We start from the raw sequence: 26,037 nt of genomic DNA on the forward strand, positions 1-26,037 counted from the left end.
CATTTCGGGTGCATCGTGTATTTAACATTGGAACTTTCCTCTTTAAAGCAGCCCCATGTGCACTCTTGGGTGGGGCTACTGCTATTGGGTTACCTGGCATGTGCTGACTAGGAGTGGCAGGGTGTGGCAGGCAAGCCAAGCCTAGTGGGCGTGCCCACAATCAGAGCTATATAAACTGCTCCAATCCCTGAGGCAGATGCTTCACGTTATTCTGCACTTCCATGCAGCGTAACGCTCACCGCCACCTGGGATTCAACTTACCTTGGAACTCCTGTCTTCTGTCTCCATACTTACTTGCGTCTTCGTTAACATCTCGGCTCACCTTCACATTTTCCAGAACGCAGACATCTTCATCTTGGCACAGCGGCTCACCTTCAAATCTTCCGGAATGGCGACATCTTCATCTTGGCACAACGGCTAACCTTCACATATTCCAGGAAGTTGGGATCTTCATCTTGACACCGCAGCATGACGCGCTCCATTCGTGGCCTCAGCACCTGCAAATAAAAATGAAAGGCAAAATTAGACACTTAACAGACATTAAGTTTAAGGTCGCACCTCCACCAAACCTCATGCTTTCCCTTAAACCATCACTCACCTGTTGTCGGACATTGCGATTTCATCCATCTTCATCCGGGCCGCGTTCCGCGCCTCCACAGCTGCTTTTGGGCCACATTTGCATCTATTTGGAAGACAACAGAACAGAAGGGAGAATGCTATCCAGGGATTAACAATAACATTAAGAGCAATAATACCAAGACAGAAAACAGAAAGGGGAAAAGACAAGAGACATTGAGAGAAATCGAAAAGGGGAAAAGACAAGAGACATTGAGAGACACTTACCATCAACCAGGAGAAGCATAGTCGCAGCTGGACTGGACTATTACATAGCAGGGATCAGGGAAGGAACTAGATACATCAACAAGCGCCCCTGCCAGAAATAGCAGGACGGAGAGCTCATCATCCATACTTACCTTTGAGCCTTATGGGCCAGTACGTGCTCACAGAAATCACTCCTTGGATAGAAGGGTTTGGGAGTTACAACAGTCAACAATCAGTTTTTTCATATCCACGCAGGAGTACTACCACCAATTGTCACCACCCACAGCTTGTCCGCAGGGGGAGAGACCAGAATGAGGTGATCTAACACCTGGGAGGGCTGCAACCGTGCCCCAATGCCTCCGTAGAGACCAGGTGAGCGTAACACTCTCTTTTGTAGGGCTTTACGTGATTCAGATGCAGCCAAGCTCATCTTCCTTGGATCTTCACAGCTGTGGAAACAACAACTGTACTAGGTACAGGCCTTCAAAGTGGGGCTGATACCATGTGAACAAAACTCTTGAGAAGCACTTGGTTCCCTGGATACAAAATAGGTGGCTTCAATAATTCTAGAGGATTGACTGTCAGGCTGTATTCTTCAATCTTCTTTAACGCCTCCCTCTGATTTTTGATCTGTAGAGAAATAAAAGAAACACTAGTGGTCATATTTGTCAAATAAGCATGCATCACATTACCTAAAATGTTTGCTACACTCTGGGCCTCAGTTTCTATTGCAGTGGGATGGGCAAAGGGGCACGCTAATGCGGTGTCCAGTCACCAACTCAGGAAGAGTCTGGTGGTGATCTGGGCCAGTATGGTTTATTGGAGCAAATAGAGCAAGAGGTAGGCAATGTAGCCGTCCCACCTTTAAAATCATTTTTATTTTAGTTATCCCCTCATTAAGGAGTCTGTTTAAACACTCACTGATGCCATTTGACTGTGAATGATAGGCAGATGAAAATGTATGCTTTATGCCTAATAGAAGAGACATCTTTTCGAACAACTCATTTACAAAATACAGCCCATTATCAGACTGCAGTATTTCCCATACACCCCATCTAGGCAACAGCTCACATACAAGAAACTTGGCAGCACATGTGGCATTGGGGTACGTGCATGGGCCTGCCTCATTCCATTGAGAAAAATGACACACTACCACTAACATGTATCTGTAGCCATTGCATATTTGTAATATATCCACATTATCTATATGCAGAAAATGAAAAGGACAATTAGGCTGGGGCATTGCTCCTCTAACTGTTTGCAAGGTATGCCCTGCTGTGAACCTTTGACAAATAATACAGTTCACAATAAACTGTCAATGTGTCCCAATAGATTTGACGTAAACCAGTCTTCTGTGATCGTAGCAGCAAGATTCTGTCTGGTTGTGTGCATAGGACAGTGAAGTTGATCCAGCGCAATTCTTAATAATGCTAGAGGCATAAATGGCTTTCCAGTGTGGTCTTGTCTCCATATAGCCTCTGTGGGGGGATAAAGAACACCCAGTCTCTTCCATAAATCTTGTTCTTCCTGTGGAGATCGACCTTGTAGTTCAATTAACTGTACAATGGATAACATATTAAAGCCTTCCTTCATCATCATACAACGTTCTGGCATTTGTTTTATGCTTTCTACTTCCCGTGAGAAATCATGTCTGCCCTCTTAGTATGGGCTGCGCACTTCACCACAGCAATAGCCAATAGGAGTCTTAGTACCTTAATAAGTTTATCCAATAGTGGCGCACCTTGCACTGGAGTGCCGTCCCCACGAAGAAAACCCTTCCTTTTGCAACATGACAATCCTGCTTGTTAGGATGACGTCACATAGGCAGAGTCAGAATACACTGTCACTTCCTCATCCTCATTTCTCTGAAGTGCAGCGATAAGCGCTACTTAATTCTGCAGTCTGTGCCAAACAATGTGAAGGCAATCTTGCACTTGTCACTACTTAAAATTCACTATCCTTTTTCAACTTCACTGCTGCCAATCCTGTATCCTGACATTTGAGCAATTTTTGAGGAATCATCAATGAATAAATTGTCCCCCCTCCCAGAGTCTTTTCTCTAACAAGGGAGATATCACCATAGATTTCAGTATACGTTGTGCAATCATGTACATAATCCTCCTTTTCTACTGGTTCTGCTATAACCATTGCTGGATTAATTACTGTACACCTAACAATTTTGATTGCTGGGTTCATAATGATTACCTCATATCCTGATGCTCTTTCCATAGTCAGTATACTTTTGGGTTCCTCCAAAATGGCACAAAGGGAATGCTCAACGAATTATGTCATTGAGCACTCAATTGTAAGCTAATGCTTGTTTGCAAGGTTAATGCTCTCTCATCACTCGGTCTAAAATCCCACTGTAATAAGGCAATGATTTGTGTCCATGTCCTAACATTGTTTTCTGTGTGTGAACTGCAGCCATTACCACTCCATTCAAATCCAAGAATAGATAAAACAGGGCACAGAAAGCAAATGCAGCAGTGGGGTGCCAGATGTTGAAATGCACACACCCAAATTTGAAATTCAAAAATAGGGCAAGAAAGCAGAGAAGGGAGAAAGGAAGTAAGAGGTATAATATGTGAGCCAGGGAAGGCAGATGGAAGAAGGCACAGTTATGATTCAGATTGTGAGTGAGGGAGGCAGTTGGAAAAGTTTAAACATCACTCACAGGTCAAGGTGCAGGTAGGGCCCAAGTTCCTATGTGATGGCCAGCTGTATTGTGTGGCTGCTTCTTAGTTTGCAAGTTCAGGAGGGTGGGGGCCCTCCCAGCCCTCCCAGGCCCGGACAGGCACAAACAGGGCCTATGTGTGGGCCCAGAGAAAGGGGGCCAGCAAAGCCTGCCCGCTCTGTGATTTGCTGGTTTGACCCGGGCTAGCCAATAGGAGTAGCTGTGGGTCTGGTGAGGGAGACACACCTCCAGTTCAATGGTGTTGGCCATCTTGGAGTGCTGCCCAGCAAACCAGAACAATGTCAAAACAAGGGCTGCCACGGTGCTGAAGAAGATTACAAGCCTCACACACAGTATGTATGGGTCCCCAGCAGAATTTGCATGCCTCTGGTGTATTTGCAGAAAATCTTTCAAAATACAAAATGAAACATTTTTTTTGTTAACGCTCCTTGATCTGTAGGCACCCCAGACAGTCATGCTTACCTGAAAGATGCTTCAGTGGTCCCTTTTGGGGCAGTAGTCCCTTCAGGAGGCTTATGGATGTCGCCTCTGTGCTTGGAAACACACTGATGTTGGTGCAGCTCTCCTTTGGCCCAGATGGGAGTTGCTTCTCACTATGGCATCCTTGATCCTGAGCCAAGCAAATGTCCTTTGTTCTTGTATGAATCTGTACTCCAGCACTTGTCAGCTCTTCTGCCGTTCTTCAATTCCTTGAGGTAGTTTGGTTACGTTTAACACAATGCCGACATCCTTTTTCTCAACATGGGTGATTTACTTGCGTTATATTTTCTACATTAGCAAACTTCTACATTGTCTTATCTACCTTGCATTTCTGTGTATGTACAAGCTTAGTATCGCTCGTCACTTATCTTCTTCGTGTCTTTAATTTCTTCATATTCTGCTTCATTGTTTCAGTTACATCTTCATTCTTTAGACACCAATACATCAGATTCAGCATATCTATATATCTTCCTTCTTCATGAAGTCATTTCTCTTCTATATGACTTTACTTATAGTCCAGTGGTGTCTGCAGACTCATGCCTACCATTTCAGTTTGGGGATATATTCGATGCAGCTGTCTGCGTACATAACGCCTCTCATACTTTCGATGTGGCATTGTGATAATACCAGGTGTCATATGATATGATATCATATGGCATTTATATCGCGCCTATACACAAGTGTTTTATACACAGTGTTCTCTTGCTGTTCTTCGAACATGACAGAGGTGAGGGGGTGGACAGTACAGATGATGTGTATACCTGCCTCTCTACATGCATCTGCAGGAAACAGAAGTTCTATAGCAGCATCCGCTCAATTTAATCTAACAATGACTTTCTTATGCTTCACCGTCCATGACATTCCATTGACAATCTATTAAAGGAACTTCAGCACTTCTCCCATCAGCTGAAGTGTGTGCAAACCTTTATAATGGCGGTGCAGCCTTACCCATCAAGTTACTTTACGACCAGATCTCTTCTATTCTCTAATACATCCATGTCATTGTTTCAATGTTACATCTACAGGTATACATTAGAGATCCACATTCCAGCTGTCCTGAACCATATAGAGACTCTGCATCATGGCAAAGTAAATTTCTCTTGTATATCATCCTTTTGCCACGTTTTGTTGCCCTTATTGTATGTGGTTCTGCAAGAAAATCTGGAGGAGCTGTTAGTGGGAATGAGGAAGAGGCAGATGGGAAACTACTTGTGCTGATGTGTGCAGGTAGGAAATGCCCTAGTGTGTGTGGCAGTATGCACCTATGGGTTTGGTGGAATCCCTTGGGGACATCTTATGCATCAGGAGGAGCTGAAATATCTAAGTGGCAAAAACATTTTTGGGTAATGTTATGCACCGATAAGGTTGAGTGCAATAGGAATAAAAGTGGGATCTTAGTAATAGCTCAATCATTTTCTGGTGGTGGTTAGGCCTGTGGCATCCATCTATAGGGGTTGTGCATGTGCAGTTGGAGGGGGTTGGATATTTTTGAGGCAAGTTGAAGGAAGTACACAAAAAGGGATATGAGTAGAATAGGGAAGAGCATTACACATGTGGCACCCTCCACGAGTGAGATAGTGTGCACTACCTGGTGAAGTCAAAAAGGCGCTGTGTTGGATGTTCGCTGTGATAACCTTTCTATTCCATTTTGGTTGTGAGGAAGTTTGAACCAGGCTAGCCTAACTCTGATATGTTGTCATTGGCAATTCCTGTAGTGTAGATGGGCCCTTGATAGTGAACATTTGAGGTGAAGAGTTGTGTAGCTGAGTGTGGTTCTGATGCTGGTCCTGTGATGAAAATAGTTGAAAGGCCATGGTTAGCAGTTTTCTGAAGATTAAGGGGTATTCTGCATAGATGAGTTGTGGTAGGGAGTTTAGGAGCTTGGTTGCTACCCACCATGCCATTTATTGTTAAAGATTGATACTGTTACCAGACCGTCATTGCTGGATTGCAGTGTTTTCAATGATATGTAGTGTGGAAATGTCCTTGTGATGAGTTTCAGACTATTGCCATTGTAGGAGCAGTGAGCGATGCATAGCATTTTGAAGTGGATCCATGTTTTGATTGGTAGCCAATGGAGTGTGCTGAGTGCTGGGATGATGTTTTGAAATCTTTTTAGGTATTAGGATTTATCTGGCTGCCGCTTTATGGGCGTTTAGTCATCTATAAAGTAGATATCCCAGGAGTCCTTTTAAAGGTGGAAGGGTGACTTGATTTTTTATAGTATGAGTATATTATTGGCCATGGTCTTGTGTGCAAAGGTCAGGTATGGCATGCTGCATTTTAAGGGGCAGAGTTGGAGGAAGCAACTCCTTACAATGACTTTAACCTGTGGTTCTATTTTGAGGTCACAGTCCATTGTTACTCTAGGATTCTAGGATTCCTCACCAAAGAATGTTGCAGTTGACAAGGGCACATTATTTCCTTGCAGGTTGTGGCGATATAACACCACAGATCATGAGTTTTATTATAGTGTGGTTAAGCTTACGTCGGTTGGTTTTCATCCAAGAATTCACATGCAGAGTCGAGGTCGACATGGCCATTGCTTGGGCGTTGGTGATGATATCCAGAGCAGGTGTCATGTTTATGGTGAAGAGAGGAGGCGAGAGGCTGAAATCTTAATGTACTCTGCATGTTAAGTTGAGAGGAGGTGACCTAAATGCGGCCAGGGAGTTGTGCCTGTTCTCTTAGTCAGGAAGGATGCCTTCCAGCATTGGGCTATTCCCTTTATCCAAGTGTCCTCTAGTCTTTTAAGTTGGCTCTCATGACTGATAGCGTCAAATCAGGCAGAAATGTCTAGTAGGAAGAGTGCACTGATTAGTCACTTCACTGGCCACATTGTTGTTTAGCATGCCCATATTTGCGTACAGTGGGGATTCCTTTACTCTCAATGGCTGAAATCCCTGTGATGCATGATGGAGATTGTTGATCTCAATATGTTCCCGAAGCTGTTGGATGATGAAAGTCTCTTAGATTTAGTCATGAAAAGTTGTTTCGGAAAGTGGGTAAAATTAGCTGGGTCATTTGGGTTGGACACAGGTTTTATTAAGGTTAGATTTAACTAAGGGGGTTTTGAAAGCAAGTGTGGCGGTCTGGATGTGTTGAGAATAGAAAGGAAGACAAACGCCAGTCCAAGTTGCTTAAATATCTTTTTTTTAATTTAATGTGCTTCTGACTAGCAATAAAGCCTTTTGCACTTTCACATACAATTATAAAAGTGTCAGTCTCATCATAACTTCATAACTGTATTTCAGCGTGGAGTCATAAAAGTGTACACAACAACAACATTGATATCAATAACCAACTATATAACACTAAACAGGGTGGACCTAAGAACCATAGCATTCTAAGGCTTTGCACTAGCCTATCAGTCTGGATAAGGCTTCAGCAAACATCGTTGACCAGGAGCAACAGGAGGTCCCATCGACCTTAATTCCAGGGGGATGACATTCAGGCCTGCCTGTGCAGATCCCTATGACAAGGATGCCCATGTATATAGGCTTATTTCAATTGCGCTTTTTACCAGGGGTTTGCATGTCCTGTTGATTCTCAGAATGTCACTCACCACTCCAAAGTCTCGGAATTTTGTTTTATGCTTTCTACTTCCCGTGAGAAATCATGTCTGCCCTCTTAGTATGGGCTGCACACTTCACCACAGCAATAGCAAATAGGAGTCTTAGTACCTTAATAATTTTATCCAATAGTGGCGCACCTTGCACTGGAGTGCCGTCCCCACGAAGAAAACCCTTCCTTTTGCAACATGACAATCCTGCTTGTTAGGATGACGTCACATAGGCAGAGTCAGAATACACTGTCACTTCCTCATCCTCATTTCTCTGAAGTGCAGCGATAAGCGCTACTTAATTCTGCAGTCTGTGCCAAACAATGTGAAGGCAATCTTGCACTCATCACTACTTAAAATTCACTATCCTTTTTCAACTTCACTGCTGCCAATCCTGTATCCTGACATTTGAGCAATTTTTGAGGAATCATCAATGAATAAATTGTCCCCCCTCCCAGAGTCTTTTCTCTAACAAGGGAGATATCACCATAGATTTCAGTATACATTGTGCAATCATGTACATAATCCTCCTTTTCTACTGGTTCTGCTATAACCATTGCTGGATTAATTACTGTACACCTAACAATTTTGATTGCTGCGTTCATAATGATTACCTCATATCCTGATGCTCTTTCCATAGTCAGTACACTTTTGGGTTCCTCCAAAATGGCACAAAGGGAATGCTCGACGAATTATGTCATTGAGCACTCAATTGTAATACTTGCAGCTTTTATGATTGCAAAGGCAGCAGCAGCTAATGCTTGTTTGCAAGGGTAATGCTCTCTCATCACTCGGTCTAAAATCCCACTGTAATAAGGCAATGATTTGTGTCCATGTCCTAACATTGTTTTCTGCGTGTGAACTGCAGTCATTACCACTCCATTCAAATCCAAGAATAGATAAAACAGGGCACAGAAAGCAAATACAGCAGTGGGGTGCCAGATGTTGAAATGCACACACCCAAATTTGAAATTCAAAAATAGGGCAAAGAAAGCAGAGAAGGGAGAAAGGAAGTAAGAGGTATAATATGTGAGCCAGGGAAGGCAGATGGAAGAAGGCACAGTTATGATTCAGATTGTGAGTGAGGGAAGCAGTTGGAAAAGTTTAAACATCACTCACAGGTCAAGGTGCAGGTAGGGCCCAAGTTCCTATGTGATGGCCAGCTGTATTGTGTGGCTGCTTCTTAGTTTGCAAGTTCAGGAGGGTGGGGGCCCTCCCAGCCCTCCCAGGCCCGGACAGGCACAAACAGGGCCTATGTGTGGGCCTAGAGAAAGGGGGCCAGCAAAGCCTGCCCGCTCTGTGATTTGCTGGTTTGACCCAGGCTAGCCAATAGGAGTAGCTGTGGGTCTGGTGAGGGAGACACACCTCCAGTTCAATGGTGTTGGCCATCTTGGAGTGCTGCCCAGCAAAGCAGAACAATGTCAAAACAAGGGCTGCCACGGTGCTGAAGAAGATTACAAGCCTCACACACAGTATGTATGGTTCCCCAGCAGAATTTGCATGCCTCTGGTGTATTTGCAGAAAATCTTTCAAAATACAAAATGAAACATTTTTTTTGTTAACGCTCCTTGATCTGTAGGCACCCCAGACAGTCATGCTTACCTGAAAGATGCTTCAGTGGTCCCTTTTGGGGCAGTAGTCCCTTCAGGAGGCTTATGGATGTCGCCTCTGTGCTTGGAAACACACTGATGTTGGTGCAGCTCTGCTTTGGCCCAGATGGGAGTTGCTTCTCACTATGGCATCCTTGATCCTGAGCCAAGCAAATGTCCTTTGTTCTTGTATGAATCTGTACTCCAGCACTTGTCAGCTCTTCTGCCGTTCTTCAATTCCTTGAGGTAGTTTGGTTACTTTTAACACAATGCCGACATCCTTTTTCTCAACATGGGTGATTTACTTGCGTTATATTTTCTACATTAGCAAACTTCTACATTGTCTTATCTACCTAGCATTTCTGTGTATGTACAAGCTCTGTATCGCTCGTCACTTATCTTCTTCGTGTCTTTAATTTCTTCATATTCTGCTTCATTGTTTCAGTTACATCTTCATTCTTTAGACACCAATACATCAGATTCAGCATATCTATATATCTTCCTTCTTCATGAAGTCATTTCTCTTCTATATGACTTTACTTATAGTCCAGTGGTGTCTGCAGACTCATGCCTACCATTTCAGTTTGGGGATATATTCGATGCAGCTGTCTGCGTACATAACGCCTCTCATACTTTCGATGTGGCATTGTGATAATACCAGGTGTCATATGATATGATATCATATGGCATTTATATCGCGCCTATACACAAGTGTTTTATACACAGTGTTCTCTTGCTGTTCTTCGAACATGACAGAGGTGAGGGGGTGGACAGTACAGATGATGTGTATACCTGCCTCTCTACATGCATCTGCAGGAAACAGAAGTTCTATAGCAGCATCCGCTCAATTTAATCTAACAATGACTTTCTTATGTTTCACCGTCCATGACATTCCATTGAAAATCTATGAAAGGAACTTCAGCACTTCTCCCATCAGCTGAAGTGTGTGCAAACCTTTATAATGGCGGTGCAGCCTTACCCATCAAGTTACTTTACGACCAGATCTCTTCCATTCTCTAATACATCCATGTCATTGTTTCAATGTTACATCTACAGGTATACATTAGAGATCCACATTCCAGCTGTCCTGAACCATATAGAGACTCTGCATCATGGCAAAGTAAATTTCTCTTGTATATCATCCTTTTGCCACGTTTTGTTGCCCTTATTTTATGTGGCTCTGCAAGAAAATCTGGAGGAGCTGTTAGTGGGAATGAGGAAGAGGCAGATGGGAAACTACTTGTGCTGATGGGTGCAGGTAGGAAATGCCCTAGTGTGTGTGGCAGTATGCACCTATGGGTTTGGTGGAATCCCTTGGGGACATCTTATGCATCAGGAGGAGCTGAAATATCTAAATGGCAAAAACATTTTTGGGTAATGTTATGCACCGATAAGGTTGAGTGCAATAGGAATAAAAGTGGGATCTTAGTAATAGCTCGATCATTTTCTGGTGGTGGTTAGGCCTGTGGCATCCATCCATAGGGGTTGTGCATGTGCAGTTGGAGGGGGTTGGATATTTTAGAGGCAAGTTGAAGGAAGTACACAAAAAGGGATATGAGTAGAATAGGGAAGAGCATTACACATGTGGCACCCTCCACGAGTGAGATAGTGTGCACTTCCTGGTGAAGTCAAAAAGGCGCTGTGTTGGATGTTCGCAGTGATAACCTTTCTATTCCATTTTGGTTGTGAGGAAGTTTGAACCAGGCGAGCCTAACTCTGATATGTTGTCATTGGCAATTCCTGTAGTGTAGATGGGCCCTTGATAGTGAACATTTGAGGTGAAGAGTTGTGTAGCTGAGTGTGGTTCTGATGCTGGTCCTGTGATGAAAATAGTTGAAAGGCCATGGTTAGCAGTTTTCTGAAGATTAAGGGGTATTCTGCATAGATGAGTTGTGGTAGGGAGTTTAGGAGCTTGGTTGCTACCCACCATGCCATTTATTGTTAAAGATTGATACTGTTACCAGACCGTCATTGCTGGATTGCAGTGTTTTCAATGATATGTAGTGTGGAAATGTCCTTGTGATGAGTTTCAGACTATTGCCATTGTAGGAGCAGTGAGCGATGCATAGCATTTTGAAGTGGATCCATGTTTTGATTGGTAGCCAATGGAGTGTGCTGAGTGCTGGGATGATGTTTTGAAATCTTTTTAGGTATTAGGATTTATCTGGCTGCCGCTTTATGGGCGTTTAGTCATCTATAAAGTAGATATCCCAGGAGTCCTTTTAAAGGTGGAAGGGTGACTTGATTTTTTATAGTATGAGTATATTATTGGCCATGGTCTTGTGTGCAAAGGTCAGGTATGGCATGCTGCATTTTAAGGGGCAGAGTTGGAGGAAGCAACTCCTTACAATGACTTTAACCTGTGGTTCTATTTTGAGGTCACAGTCCATTGTTACTCTAGGATTCTAGGATTCCTCACCAAAGAATGTTGCAGTTGACAAGGGCACATTATTTCCTTGCAGGTTGTGGCGATATAACACCACAGATCATGAGTTTTATTATAGTGTGGTTAAGCTTACGTCGGTTGATTTTCATCCAAGAATTCACATGCAGAGTCGAGGTCGACATGGCCATTGCTTGGGCGTTGGTGATGATATCCAGAGCAGGTGTCATGTTTATGGTGAAGAGAGGAGGCGAGAGGCTGAAATCTTAATGTACTCTGCATGTTAAGTTGAGAGGAGGTGACCTAAATGCGGCCAGGGAGTTGTGCCTGTTCTCTTAGTCAGGAAGGATGCCTTCCAGCATTGGGCTATTCCCTTTATCCAAGTGTCCTCTAGTCTTTTAAGTTGGCTCTCATGACTGATAGCGTCAAATCAGGCAGAAATGTCTAGTAGGAAGAGTGCACTGATTAGTCACTTCACTGGCCACATTGTTGTTTAGCATGCCCATATTTGCGTACAGTGGGGATTCCTTTACTCTCAATGGCTGAAATCCCTGTGATGCATGATGGAGATTGTTGATCTCAATATGTTCCCGAAGCTGTTGGATGATGAAAGTCTCTTAGATTTAGTCATGAAAAGTTGTTTCGGAAAGTGGGTAAAATTAGCTGGGTCATTTGGGTTGGACACAGGTTTTATTAAGGTTAGATTTAACTAAGGGGGTTTTGAAAGCAAGTGTGGCGGTCTGGATGTGTTGAGAATAGAAAGGAAGACAAACGCCAGTCCAAGTTGCTTAAATATCTTTTTTTTAATTTAATGTGCTTCTGACTAGCAATAAAGCCTTTTGCACTTTCACATACAATTATAAAAGTGTCAGTCTCATCATAACTTCATAACTGTATTTCAGCGTGGAGTCATAAAAGTGTACACAACAACAACATTGATATCAATAACCAACTATATAACACTAAACAGGGTGGACCTAAGAACCATAGCATTCTAAGGCTTTGCACTAGCCTATCAGTCTGGATAAGGCTTCAGCAAACATCGTTGACCAGGAGCAACAGGAGGTCCCATCGACCTTAATTCCAGGGGGATGACATTCAGGCCTGCCTGTGCAGATCCCTATGACAAGGATGCCCATGTATATAGGCTTATTTCAATTGCGCTTTTTACCAGGGGTTTGCATGTCCTGTTGATTCTCAGAATGTCACTCACCACTCCAAAGTCTCGGAATTTTGTTTTATGCTTTCTACTTCCCGTGAGAAATCATGTCTGCCCTCTTAGTATGGGCTGCACACTTCACCACAGCAATAGCCAATAGGAGTCTTAGTACCTTAATAATTTTATCCAATAGTGGCGCACCTTGCACTGGAGTGCCGTCCCCACGAAGAAAACCCTTCCTTTTGCAACATGACAATCCTGCTTGTTAGGATGACGTCACATAGGCAGAGTCAGAATACACTGTCACTTCCTCATCCTCATTTCTCTGAAGTGCAGCGATAAGCGCTACTTAATTCTGCAGTCTGTGCCAAACAATGTGAAGGCAATCTTGCACTCGTCACTACTTAAAATTCACTATCCTTTTTCAACTTCACTGCTGCCAATCCTGTATCCTGACATTTGAGCAATTTTTGAGGAATCATCAATGAATAAATTGTCCCCCCTCCCAGAGTCTTTTCTCTAACAAGGGAGATATCACCATAGATTTCAGTATACGTTGTGCAATCATGTACATAATCCTCCTTTTCTACTGGTTCTGCCATAACCATTGCTGGATTAATTACTGTACACCTAACAATTTTGATTGCTGGGTTCATAATGATTACCTCATATCCTGATGCTCTTTCCATAGTCAGTACACTTTTGGGTTCCTCCAAAATGGCACAAAGGGAATGCTCGACGAATTATGTCATTGAGCACTCAATTGTAATACTTGCAGCTTTTATGATTGCAAAGGCAGCAGCAGCTAATGCTTGTTTGCAAGGGTAATGCTCTCTCATCACTCGGTCTAAAATCCCACTGTAATAAGGCAATGATTTGTGTCCATGTCCTAACATTGTTTTCTGTGTGTGAACTGCAGTCATTACCACTCCATTCAAATCCAAGAATAGATAAAACAGGGCACAGAAAGCAAATGCAGCAGTGGGGTGCCAGATGTTGAAATGCACACACCCAAATTTGAAATTCAAAAATAGGGCAAAGAAAGCAGAGAAGGGAGAAAGGAAGTAAGAGGTATAATATGTGAGCCAGGGAAGGCAGATGGAAGAAGGCACAGTTATGATTCAGATTGTGAGTGAGGGAAGCAGTTGGAAAAGTTTAAACATCACCCACAGGTCAAGGTGCAGGTAGGGCCCAAGTTCCTATGTGATGGCCAGCTGTATTGTGTGGCTGCTTCTTAGTTTGCAAGTTCAGGAGGGTGGGGGCCCTCCCAGCCCTCCCAGGCCCGGACAGGCACAAACAGGGCCTATGTGTGGGCCTAGAGAAAGGGGGCCAGCAAAGCCTGCCCGCTCTGTGATTTGCTGGTTTGACCCAGGCTAGCCAATAGGAGTAGCTGTGGGTCTGGTGAGGGAGACACACCTCCAGTTCAATGGTGTTGGCCATCTTGGAGTGCTGCCCAGCAAACCAGAACAATGTCAAAACAAGGGCTGCCACGGTGCTGAAGAAGATTACAAGCCTCACACACAGTATGTATGGTTCCCCAGCAGAATTTGCATGCCTCTGGTGTATTTGCAGAAAATCTTTCAAAATATAAAATGAAACATTTTTTTTGTTAACGCTCCTTGATCTGTAGGCACCCCAGACAGTCATGCTTACCTGAAAGATGCTTCAGTGGTCCCTTTTGGGGCAGTAGTCCCTTCAGGAGGCTTATGGATGTCGCCTCTGTGCTTGGAAACACACTGATGTTGGTGCAGCTCTGCTTTGGCCCAGATGGGAGTTGCTTCTCACTATGGCATCCTTGATCCTGAGCCAAGCAAATGTCCTTTGTTCTTGTATGAATCTGTACTCCAGCACTTGTCAGCTCTTCTGCCGTTCTTCAATTCCTTGAGGTAGTTTGGTTACTTTTAACACAATGCCGACATCCTTTTTCTCAACATGGGTGATTTACTTGCGTTATATTTTCTACATTAGCAAACTTCTACATTGTCTTATCTACCTAGCATTTCTGTGTATGTACAAGCTCTGTATCGCTCGTCACTTATCTTCTTCGTGTCTTTAATTTCTTCATATTCTGCTTCATTGTTTCAGTTACATCTTCATTCTTTAGACACCAATACATCAGATTCAGCATATCTATATATCTTCCTTCTTCATGAAGTCATTTCTCTTCTATATGACTTTACTTATAGTCCAGTGGTGTCTGCAGACTCATGCCTACCATTTCAGTTTGGGGATATATTCGATGCAGCTGTCTGCGTACATAACGCCTCTCATACTTTCGATGTGGCATTGTGATAATACCAGGTGTCATATGATATGATATCATATGGCATTTATATCGCGCCTATACACAAGTGTTTTATACACAGTGTTCTCTTGCTGTTCTTCGAACATGACAGAGGTGAGGGGGTGGACAGTACAGATGATGTGTATACCTGCCTCTCTACATGCATCTGCAGGAAACAGAAGTTCTATAGCAGCATCCGCTCAATTTAATCTAACAATGACTTTCTTATGCTTCACCGTCCATGACATTCCATTGAAAATCTATGAAAGGAACTTCAGCACTTCTCCCATCAGCTGAAGTGTGTGCAAACCTTTATAATGGCGGTGCAGCCTTACCCATCAAGTTACTTTACGACCAGATCTCTTCCATTCTCTAATACATCCATGTCATTGTTTCAATGTTACATCTACAGGTATACATTAGAGATCCACATTCCAGCTGTCCTGAACCATATAGAGACTCTGCATCATGGCAAAGTAAATTTCTCTTGTATATCATCCTTTTGCCACGTTTTGTTGCCCTTATTGTATGTGGTTCTGCAAGAAAATCTGGAGGAGCTGTTAGTGGGAATGAGGAAGAGGCAGATGGGAAACTACTTGTGCTGATGGGTGCAGGTAGGAAATGCCCTAGTGTGTGTGGCAGTATGCACCTATGGGTTTGGTGGAATCCCTTGGGGACATCTTATGCATCAGGAGGAGCTGAAATATCTAAATGGCAAAAACATTTTTGGGTAATGTTACGCACCGATAAGGTTGAGTGCAATAGGAATAAAAGTGGGATCTTAGTAATAGCTCGATCATTTTCTGGTGGTGGTTAGGCCTGTGGCATCCATCCATAGGGGTTGTGCATGTGCAGTTGGAGGGGGTTGGATATTTTAGAGGCAAGTTGAAGGAAGTACACAAAAAGGGATATGAGTAGAATAGGGAAGAGCATTACACATGTGGCACCCTCCACGAGTGAGATAGTGTGCACTTCCTGGTGAAGTCAAAAAGGCGCTGTGTTGGATGTTCGCAGTGATAACCTTTCTATTCCATTTTGGTTGTGAGGAAGTTTGAACCAGGCGAGCCTAACTCTGATATGTTGTCATTGGCAATTCCTGTAGTGTAGATGGGCCCTTGATAGTGAACATTTGAGGTGAAGAGTTGTGTAGCTGAGTGTGGTTCTGATGCTGGTCCTGTGATGAAAATAGTTGAAAGGCCATGGTTAGCAGTTTTCTGAAGATTAAGGGGTATTCTGCATAGATGAATTGTGGTAGGGAGTTTAGGAGCTTGGTTGCTAGCCACCATGCCATTTATTGTTAAAGTTTGATACTGTTACCAGACCGTCATTGCTGGATTGCAGTGTTTTCAATGATATGTAGTGTGGAAATGTCCTTGTGATGAGTTTCAGACTATTGCCATTGTAGGAGCAGTGAGCGATGCATAGCATTTTGAAGTGGATCCATGTTTTGATTGGTAGCCAATGGAGTGTGCTGAGTGCTGGGATGATGTTTTGAAATCTTTTTAGGTATTAGGATTTATCTGGCTGCCGCTTTATGGGCGTTTAGTCATCTATAAAGTAGATATCCCAGGAGTCCTTTTAAAGGTGGAAGGGTGACTTGATTTTTTATAGTATGAGTATATTATTGGCCATGGTCTTGTGTGCAAAGGTCAGGTATGGCATGTTGCATTTTAAGGGGCAGAGTTGGAGGAAGCAACTCCTTACAATGACTTTAACCTGTGGTTCTATTTTGAGGTCACAGTCCATTGTTACTCTAGGATTCTAGGATTCCTCACCAAAGAATGTTGCAGTTGACAAGGGCACATTATTTCCTTGCAGGTTGTGGCGATATAACACCACAGATGATGAGTTTTATTATAGTGTGGTTAAGCTTACGTCGGGTGGTTTTCATCCAAGAATTCACATGCAGAGTCGAGGTCGACATGGCCATTGCTTGGGTGTTGGTGATGATATCCAGAGCAGGTGTCATGTTTATGGTGAAAAGAGGAGGCGAGAGGCTGAAATCTTAATGTACTCTGCATGTTAAGTTGAGAGGAGGTGACCTAAATGCGGCCAGGGAGTTGTGCCTGTTCTCTTAGTCAGGAAGGATGCCTTCCAGCATTGGGCTATTCCCTTTATCCAAGTGTCCTCTAGTCTTTTAAGTTGGCTCTCATGACTGATAGCGTCAAATCAGGCAGAAATGTCTAGTAGGAAGAGTGCACTGATTAGTCACTTCACTGGCCACATTGTTGTTTAGCATGGCCATATTTGAGTAAAGTGGGGATTCCTTTCCTCTCAATGGCTGAAATCCCTGTGATGCATGATGGAGATTGTTGATCTTAATATGTTCCCGAAGCTGTTGGATGATGAAAGTCTCTTAGATTTAGTCATGAAAAGTTGTTTCGGAAAGTGGGTAAAATTAGCTGGGTCATTTGGGTTGGACACAGGTTTTATTAAGGTTAGATTTAACTAAGGGGGTTTTGAAAGCAAGTGTGGCGGTCTGGATGTGTTGAGAATAGAAAGGAAGACAAACGCCAGTCCAAGTTGCTTAAATATCTTTTTTTAATTTAATGTGCTTCTGACTAGCAATAAAGCCTTTTGCACTTTCACATACAATTATAAAAGTGTCAGTCTCATCATAACTTTATTTCAGCGTGGAGTCATAAAAGTGTACACAACAACAACATTGATATCAGTAACCAACTATATAACACTAAACAGGGTGGGCCTAAGAACCATAGCATTCTAAGGCTTTGCACTAGCCTTTCAGTCTGGATAAGGCTTCAGCAAACATCGTTGACCAGGAGCAACAGGAGGTCCCATCGACCTTAACTCCAGGGGGATGACATTCAGGCCTGACTGTGCAGATCCCTATGACAAGGATGCCCATGTATATAGGCTTATTTCAATTGCGCTTTTTACCAGGGGTTTGCATGTCCTGTTGATTCTCAGAATGTCACTCACCACTCCAAAGTCTCGGAATTTTAGCTCAACAGAGTCAAAGGCATCTTCCCCTGGTTTGGAAATCCTGATGCAATCTACAATTTGGTCTCTTGTTACAACATGGCACTCCCTTACAGTTCGTAGCCAATGAAAGATTTTATTTAGAAGTGCTTTGCTTGGTTCACGTCGCTTTGAGGATGGTTTGGGGACTCTGTGTAAAAATATTGACCCAGTTGCAGAAGGTCCCTCAGCGTTTGCTGAAGGAATTTGCAGATCCTGACACGGCACCTTTGACGGTGGAACATAATGCGGGGGCCCCAATGAGACAAGACCAGCCCATGGTAGGTTACTGTATGACTCTTTACCCCCTTGAGCTTGCGTATTACTGGGCCAGGCCATTGCCAGTCCTGATATTTCCCTGGCTTATCTTGGAGTGTTTTAGATAAGCTTCTCCATTGGGAGGTGTAGAAGATTTTAAGACGCTGGGTTACTCATGGCCCTCTTCTCTCAGACCCGAGTGATTGGTGACCCCTCTACATTAACTCCCCTACCGACTACTTCAGGTAGGCAAAAGAGCAGTTTCCTTATTACCATGAGGTCAACCAGGACTGTATTTCAATTGCAGCAACACTTTGGCACTGGGCCCCCCACATCTTTCCTTGGTGTTGATTACTAGACAGGAAGTCCTGGTCATCAACAGTGAATTTGTTGACCTGAATCATGTGCCATACTCCCACCAAGCAATAGCAGGATAGATTGCCCCCCCTCCCTGGTTTATCATAAGAGGAGTGATTTCGAGAGTAGAACTCTGCTGTGAGTCTACAGTGATAGAAACAGGAGTTACAACTGGAGTTGGAACAGCTAGACCGAGGGCACTGGGGAGTCTTTCTGAAAGAAGCTGTTGAAGCTGGTGGGCTTGGGCTATAGGCCAGGGGTCAACATACCCCTCCCACCCCCCACATACTTGGAACATTCGCGACCCAGGTCTGCAGCAATAGGGCAAGTTGGGGGATGGATACTTTAGTAGCCTTAATAGTGTCAATAGTGTCAAGTATAGCAAATGCCCTCCCCCTCCATGAATGGCAGACTGGTCGTAGCGCGGGGTGTTCGGCAGAATAACATGCAGTACCCTTTGGGAAAACTACATGCTATTAAGACTACAAGTGTCAGTACAATTTCACCTTTGGTACAAGCCTGTACTACACAGCTATGTGGTAGCAGTGGCTGAGCAGCCAGACTTATCTCAAGAGTTGAGTGAGCAGTTGAACAAGTTACACGAAGGACCAACAAATACAGTGGTTCAAACAAACACTTACTCAAGGTTTCTTACTAAAAGAATATACATGTATTTACACAGTCAGTTTGAAAACATTACACTAGCAAGAGCATCTCAATATCATATACTAATATACTACGAATACACAACCAATAAGTTACTGAACAAGTTCAGCTCCCCTGAAGTGGGAGCAAAACGGCACTTCAGATACTTTAAAAAGGGATAAAAAGACAAGGTTATAAGAATCAACAGCACAAATACTTTCATAGGCAGGGCAAACGGTTTCAGTAAACTACAACCAGCAATTCAGTTCATAGGCCTGGGACAAAGTCAATGGTTCACAGTCTTTGTATAGGATAGCACAGTTCTGGTAGTAAACAGTCTTTGCCACAGATTTTTAGAAGAATTTGGTCAGACGAAAAGTTAGACGAATGTTTAGGGAAGGACAAGCCTTCAAAGTTGGGAAAGTTTCACAAACTTTCACCATGGCCGAAAAGATTTCCGGACCGCGTTTGCACAGTACCTTTAAAGTGAACAAGGACTGTACCTGAGGTAGTTGTTCCTGGCAGTTCGATCAGATCTCGCTGTTCCTGAGCTTCAGTCGTGGGGACAAGAAGGAGAATGTCTGGAGGTTCCTGCACTTCCCAGGAAATAGGCCACAAGCTTGGGAAAACGTTGGTTTAAGGTGTGAGTGCCTTAAAGACCACAAACTGGTATCCTTCCAACTGGCTATCCGGTTTTCCACAGCACTCTGCAGAAAATTCAACCAGGAGGCGACGGTGTCCAGGCGGCTTATGAGTTGGTTGTTCCCACCAGACTCAAGGGAAGAAGATAACCTTGAAGGGCTTCTCTGTCGATGGAGTTTCAGGCAATTCGGACCTGCAGCAGGGCTTCACCGGTCGTCCAGGAGTTGCAGCAGTCCTCTTCCTTCAGCTCGTCTTCGGGTTCTTTCGTTCCAGTGGTCGACTCTGCTTTCCAAGTCCCAGAGACCTGCTTTTAAACAGTTTTCCCCCATTCATTCCAGTCTGGCTGTCAATCACACAGCAGGGTGGCTGTCCTTGCTGGACAGCCAGCCGGCCAGTCACGCCAGAGTGCATTCAGCTCTCCTAGGAGACTAAGCACAGGGAGTTTCGGGCACCTCCCTCACATCCTGTCCACCCCAGACACTCAGGCGCCAGAGGAGAGCTTCAGCACTTAAGCCCGCCAAAGGCCCATGAACAAAGGGACCAAACCTGGTTTGGCGTGCAGAGACAAACACAAGAATGACCTTTCCTAAAAGAAATGGCAAAAAAAGTTGACTGGGGTCTGTTTTTACAGATAGGTCTTGGGCGCCATATTGAAAAACATGGCTGACCCGATTTTTAGCTACCGTTGTTTTGCGGTCAGGAAAAATCATGGTAGTTTGATCAAAACCACTGCCACCAGCCATTTAAAGTAGGAAAGGGTAATATTTGACTGTTACATGAGTGTTTTGACTCAGGGGATGCTAGGCAACACCTCCAGCACTCTATAGGAAGATAGTGTGTGATGGGTCTGTACATTTAAAGAGACTAGTAAAGTCAATTTAACTTTACATGCTTTGGGAGACAGTATTCAGTCCAAGCAAAGGTATTTAAACCTTGGGAAGCCTGAAAGACATCCCTGTGCCACTTCACAGATGATGCCTATAGAGTTGTTTTAAAACTCCATAACCAAAGAACACAAAAGTAAAACAGACTAAAAATGAAAAGTTAAAAGCCCCAAAGTATAGCAAAAGGTAGAGGCTCTAAGGTAGAGGGAATTTAGCACTTGTGTGAGAAATCTCCCTAACACAGGGTGTGCCCAAAAAATGCTGGATCTCACTGATCAGTAAATGGGCTTCACCAAAAGTAATAGTAGAGACAGACAAACTACTATCCCCTATGACTGCAGCACCTGGAGGGGCCGGAATAGTTAGATTTAGGATTTGTTTGTTCCTTTTCAATGTCAGTATTTTCCGTTTTGGGCACAATCCCAATCCAGGTCCTAGTCCAAGCACACATTCAAAAACCAGATATGATTGAGTTACCTCCACAGAATCTGGGGCTGATGGGGCCAGCATGATGGCTACACACGGCTGGAGAGTCAGAGTGGCAAACAGGGCAGCTCCAAGCCTCGCCACGTTGTTACTCCCAATAATGCAGAAAAACAAATATTTGCAGTGTGATGATGGTGTTTCAGTATGCAGCAGGACTCTGGAACGATCAACGATCCACAAAAAAGATTGTACCTTCCTTGCTGCGCTCTTGTGGCAGATTGAAGGTTGAAAGTTGGAATGTGAGCTGTTCACCGCCCCCCTGACACAACTCTGCAAAATGCATGGCACTGAGGATTAAGTGAAAGCCCACTTTGTTCGCCTTGTTGGGGCAAGGTATAAACGTGGGGAGAGTGAACTCGCCCCCTTCCCGGTGGGTCCACAAAACTCCCTGCGGGATGCCAACATCTGCACCCTTGGTCCTCGCATGCTCGTGCCCTGGTGAGAGACCCTGCAGGATTTTAAAGTAGAGGGGGAGTGGCCAAGGTCCAAGCAGCAATGGAGGCCCTCCAGGGCAGGAAACAAGATCCAAGAGGCACCCTGCAGGACACCAACACCCGCACCCATGGTCTCTTCAGGTGTCGGCCCTGGTGGGAGATCCTGCAAAATTTAAAGAAAGAGGGGGTGTAGCCAAGGTCCAAGCAGCAACGGAGGCCCTCCAGGGCAGGAAACAAGATCCCAGCGGCACCCTGTGAGACACCAATACCCGCACCCTTGGTCTTCGTGGGCTTATAAAAGTAATAACACAACATTTTTTTAAAAAATTCACCATATACTAAAACCAATTAACATAAGCAATAAATGCATTAAGATTTCTTAAAATGCATACGCTTTCAAATCAGTATTAATTAGTTGCTGGCGCACTCTTTCCCAAGTATGATAAGAAGCAGCGGAGATGACAAAAGAATTTGATGAATAATTGCAGCCCAAAACTGATCATATTTAATGCCATCTAATGATGACCCAAATTTCACATATCCCATAATATGATATTCTGACAGTTACGGACACTGTGACAGAATGTGTCTAGCAGTTTTGATATCTTTACTGCACAATCGTCACACCTGGCTCTCCATAGCGGTGCCCTACCTTTTCTCAATAGGTAGTTTCGCTATTGATTGCGAGCAGCCACATATCAAGGTTTTAGGGCCTCATTACGAAGACAGCGGTAACCTGCCAATGCTACTCTCAGTTGCCGTCATCCTTGTAACACCAAATCCACCGCCTGACTTCCCAGTGCCACTGGGAGATTACAAGTCCCGGTGTAGCGAGAAGTCAGGCGGCAGATTTGGTAAATCCCCAACCTCTAGAGTCCAATAGGACCGTTGTTAATGGTGCCAATGTTTCTGTGACAACTCTGCCTTCTGGGGCCTTTGTTCCCGGCAAATCAGACCTGCCGACCGCAACAGACCCAGAAGGCAGAGTTGTAGTGTGGCGGTCAGGAAAGTGTGCCGGTACAATGCGACCGGCACCCTTATTTCCTTCCAGACCGCCACATTTAGAATGACTAAATTAGTCTTTAATTTAGTATTGAAAGAAAGAGCTTTGGCCTCAGTCGGTATAACTAGCACAACAGTTCCTAATTGTAGCTTTGCAATAGCTGCCAACTCTGCTTGGTCAACATTTCTAGGCCTGAGGCTCTCATGTTACGTGAAATATGCCAGTAGCTAATGGTTTTTTACCTGCAGTCCATGTGATTTTGACAAATTGTTTACTACGTGAGATTTTCCAAAGGAAATAAGAGATGGGAGGCTTAGCTCCAACTGCAGTGCCTCTACAAGGACTGCATTAGGTTGGCCCACTAGCGAGCGCCGCAGTTTCCCTTCATTTGTATTGAGCCATTTTATATTGCGCTCCGGTAGCCCCTCGAGGCCATGTAAAATGGCATGAACAGCACATGTTTTGTAAACCTTTAAGAGGCCCTCTACAGAACAGCCACCTTTCCTATAAATACACCTTTCAATAAATTGCCATTTTCTTATGTATTTTTTCAGGTGGTAGTTCCACGTAGAAAGACGCTGTTGGTGACTTCTTAATGGGAATAAACAGATATGTATAATATTCAACTATCTCAAGTCTTTCCCCCTCCCATCGACTAGGAGAACAGGCTGTGGCAATGTTTTCTCTTATCTATAATCAAAATAGTATTTGTAACTTTTAACCTGTTTGAAGTCTCATATAGGATAATGCGTCCAAGGAGTGATGCAGGCCAAGTGGCGTGTGATGGATGATGACAGTATCATATGCGTATAAGAGCCAAGAGGTGTTCTCACCACCTTATTTAGATGGACAATTATGCCAATCTTGCAGCGCTACCTCCATGTCTATGAGGAATTCGACCATCTGTATGGGAGTGTGCGCTCGCCTGGGCTTTTTTGAATTTTGGAAATGAAAATTAATGATAGGAGATCAACCTCCGAAAATGTATGTGGCCATTCTGCACACATTTTACCTGCTCACCGCACAACAAATGCATAGTCGAATGTACTCCGAGAGGACACAGCCTACAAGCTCCACCCTCCCCTGTCATGTTCAGCTGAAATGTGAAGCCATTGGTAGATCAGAAGCATCTCAGAGGGGGAAGTTTAATTCCATCCTCCGGCCATGGCCAGCCTAATTAAAATATCGAAGGCTCCATGGATCTGCTTCGCTATTGTCTAAATCTGCTGGTGGCACTGCATACTGCTAAGAGTTAATTGAAACAGGCCTGCAACACCTCTTTGATATGCAATGTGTCAACTTGAAGCTAGCTCCCACCCCTATGTATGAAAGGGAGTGAATGGCATGTCTGGTCCACTATTTACCGTAGCCAACCCCTGCAGGGAGGACTCTTTTCAGAGGGAAGACGTATGGCATTTAAAGGGGACAGGAAGTCTGCTCTCATCACAGAGTTCAAAGGAGACCTGTGCTTTGATCAAGAATCACATAGGGCTCAGTTAACCAAAGAGACACTTTGATCTACAAAAGACCGGAAGATGGGAGGGATTTAGGAGTACATGTTGTCACCCTTTACCTTCCCTGTTGCAAAGCACTCTGGTCCTGACTTCGTTCATAACAGAAGATTGCTGGTTGGGACCCACCTTCCTTAAGGTAGACCTAGCCTGCACCAATCACTGACGCCCATTTGGCTTTAAAAGAGGGCTGAGCCCCTCAGTTAGGAGATCATCCGATGATTTCGAAAGGAGTAAGAAGAAGGACTAATTTGGACCCTGGCTGAAGATACAGTTTGACTTACATCTTCTGCCAGTGAAGGAAGGCCTGGATTTGCAAGAGGGAAGCAAGATCCCTCCCTTAAACATCTCCCAGGGAACAGAGGGAGATACCAGAATCAGAGGACCTGTCCAGCATTTCCAGAACCGGTACCCACCCAGCACATAGTGTGTCCTTCTAGGCTCTGCCTGCAAGCTTCCTAGGTGGGAAGCGCCAGAGAGTCTCTGAATTAAGGACAAGGTTGTTGCCTGCAATGTCCTCAGATTTGGGCCATCCGCCTTAAAGGACGGCACAAGCCTTTCGAAGAAGCTAAGACGAGTGCTACAACAAGCATCAACCAGCGTCCATCTTTTAAGGACATTCCCGAGACAGTCGAGCCCTTGAACTGCGACTGGCTGCACCACTGACTGTCGACATGCTGTAGTCACTAAAACCATCTGAGACGCCTCGACCAGCATTCCAGATCCCCCAACCAGCACAGAGACAGAGATTCTTCACCTCTATCCACAGTGTAGGCCAGCATGCAGCCGTCCATCCAGCCTTGCTTGTAGAACTGCCTGCCGCCTGATACCCTCAGCTGTCACCCATCTCAAACTCTGTTGTAGGATCTGCAAAGCTTCCTGGAACGGACTTGACGCTGTCGACCATCAAGATCATATCAAGCACCAGATACATTGTGTTTCTGGCCCCCTGGTCCTTCTCTGAAGGCCTCTAGTGACATTTACGACCCCTTGCTCCTTTGGTGCTGAAACCAAGTAACCTGGAACAGTTAAGACTGATTGCTTTACCGACTACCCTCCAGTCAGTATCCAGTGTGCATACCTTTCCTTCCTGAAATTGTCTGTCCTCTGTGTTCCTTTACAGGGTGGGTTGTATTTTGTAGTGTGCTAGAACTTTCTGTTGTAGCAGCAATGAAGTAGATATGTTTATACAACCTTGACTGGACAGTCCCTTTTATCATTTGCTAATAATTGTATTTTCGCTGTGTTGCAACTAACCAACAATCCACAACCTTGCAGAGATAAGCCTGCTGTTCAGCCCACGTTGCCAAAACTGGACAAGTAGGTTTATAATTTACTTACACTTTTTTTACTTTTTTACTGATTTACTTACGAATTATTACTTGTATTCCAATCTGTTTGGACCCCTTCTGGTGAGGCTGATTGATGGCTGATTGATGGTTTAGAAAGCGTTATTCATCCCTGGACTCTGGTGCCCCAGAAGTTGATTTGTCACAGTGTCGGCGACGTACAAGTTAAAAAAAAGATGGGCCAGCCCACACCCTTGCTTTAAGCTGACGTCGGTGGAAAAGGACTTAGGTGTAGTGCCATCCTGAGAAAGCCTAATGGAAGCAGATGAACTATTCATACAATTGAACTATAACGTGCAAAAGATCTGGGTTGATACCCGATTGTTCCAAAGCCGAGTGCGCGATGCATGGTCAAAGGCTGAAGAATAGTGGACAAAACGTATGTGCAAACAGCGATCTGAGTATCGATAAGTATCAGCAATTAATAGCTGTCCTGCCCATATGCTTTGTATCATTCTACAACCTTTTCTAAATCCAGTTTGCTGGCATCTTTTTAGGTTACTAGACTCGAC

This window comes from Ambystoma mexicanum, chromosome 4p (assembly GCF_040938575.1).
Source record: "Ambystoma mexicanum isolate Mex_15411 chromosome 4p, UKY_AmexF1_1, whole genome shotgun sequence".
Taxonomy (NCBI): domain Eukaryota; kingdom Metazoa; phylum Chordata; class Amphibia; order Caudata; family Ambystomatidae; genus Ambystoma; species Ambystoma mexicanum.